The 1,661-nt window shown below is 43.5% G+C and overlaps 1 protein-coding gene and 1 long non-coding RNA gene across 3 annotated transcripts in view; one reads left to right on the forward strand and one right to left on the reverse strand.

Annotated features, from left to right (window-relative positions):
* The window catches only part of dbn1 (drebrin 1), a 63,794-nt gene that overhangs the window by 2,660 nt on the left and 59,473 nt on the right, over positions 1 to 1,661 (forward strand). The gene's annotated exons all lie outside the window — the stretch shown is intronic.
* LOC106514670 (uncharacterized) lies at positions 360 to 1,402 on the reverse strand. Its single transcript, XR_001309909.1, has 2 exons — positions 1,317 to 1,402; positions 360 to 1,237 (listed from the first exon to the last, which is right to left on the reverse strand). It is a non-coding gene; the product is annotated as an uncharacterized LOC106514670 (long non-coding RNA).

Genomic DNA, 1,661 nt, shown 5'->3' on the forward strand with positions numbered 1-1,661 from the left:
CTATTTTATACTACTTCTGTGATATTACTACTACTCCTACTTCCTGTTATCTTCTTCATCATCGTCTTTTTCACCAGTAGAAACAGCCGGTTGTTGATCACGTGACTCCTGTGATGTGAAAAGTGTTTCCATTGCAGTTTTGCGAAAAACACCAATTTCGATGCGGATGAAAAACCACCTCATCCTAGCGCAAAAACATTTTGTCGAAAAATGTAATTTTTTTAAATTGACGTGTTTCCATTGAGCAAATTTATTTTCGAAATTCTACTTTGCGCATTTTCACGGTCAATGGAAATGCAGCTACTGTTCGAGTTCTTCTAAACCATATTACCTCTAACAGAAGATTTGTTTGCTCCGTATCAAAGCAAAGATGAGTCTGTTTAATGTCACCCATGAAATGTTAAACATGAAATGTTCAGTTTGAGATGATATATTTCCATGGGTCAGCCCATTGGCCGCTTAGGTAGTTTACAAAATGTATGCAGCGTAAAAAAACAAAATAAAAAACTCTGATTTGGCGTGATGTCCTGAGACTTTGCAGCTGATAGAAGGCATCATAAAACAGAACATAATAATAATAAATGCTCTGACACCCGTCTACATAAATGAGTTAAATGAGGTTAGGAAAATATGAGCACCAAGCAACAACCCTAGGTTCTCCCCTGAGAACTAGACCAAAAATTTTATGTGCGACCCTGATTATAGATAAATATTTGCTGCTTTTAGCCAGTGTTTTTTTTTTTATTCTAAGTAGTGTTTAGCTCCTTTTAGCTGTTAGCTAGTGTTCTGCTTTTAGCTTAGTTTCTTTACGTTGACAGAAGATGTACGTCCTCTGGTTTTGGTTCTGTGGTTCTTCTCTCGAGTTCAGGAGTTTTTCGGGGGTCGAAGGTAAAAAGAAAGCTTAAACAAACAAAAACCTTCATCTGAACTGAAACTGAGAGAAAAAACAAACCTTCAAAAACCCTGAAGAACAAGAAAGTCTGACTGTTTGGTGATAAAAGCTGAACTGATTCTGGATCAGGACCAGCTCAGGTTTGGATGGTAGGTGTTTTTTGGACCAGGTCCGGTGCAGAAACCAGGATCCAGCTGTGTTTTCTGCCGTGCAGGAAATCCTGAAGGCTGGACTTCCCCACAAACACCCAGAACAGGACTGTTTCAGGTGGACACCAGGATCTGTGTCTCTGCAGACTGCAGGGACGTCCTTYCTCGTCTCCTGCCAGGAGATCGGGTCACCAACCTGCAGAGCAAACCTTCAGCTGGGTCATTAAAGGTGAATTCTGTCAAAATCTGGTTTCACTTTGGAGCCAAATACTCACCRGTATCCATCTAAACTCTGAAACCTGGACCAGAGCCACCTGTTGTTGGTCCAACCTGTGGAGGAGAACCACAAGTTGGTCTTCTCCTTGTTGGCTCGTCTTTGTCGGCTCGTCTTTGTCGGCTAGTTGGTCTTCTGGCGGCTAGTTGGTCTCCTGTTGGCTCATAGGTCTTCTGTTGGCTAGTTGGTCTCTGTCAGCTCGTAGGTCTCCTGTCGGTTCGTAGGTCTCCTGTCGGTTCGTAGGTCTCCTGTCGGCTCGTAGGTCTCCTGTCGGCTCGTAGGTCTCCTGTCGGCTCGTAGGTCTCCTGTCGGCTCGTAGGTCTCCTGTCGGCTCGTAGGTCTCCTG

The sequence above is a fragment of the Austrofundulus limnaeus genome, unplaced genomic scaffold (genome assembly GCF_001266775.1).
Source record: "Austrofundulus limnaeus strain Quisiro unplaced genomic scaffold, Austrofundulus_limnaeus-1.0 Scaffold21, whole genome shotgun sequence".
Taxonomy (NCBI): domain Eukaryota; kingdom Metazoa; phylum Chordata; class Actinopteri; order Cyprinodontiformes; family Rivulidae; genus Austrofundulus; species Austrofundulus limnaeus.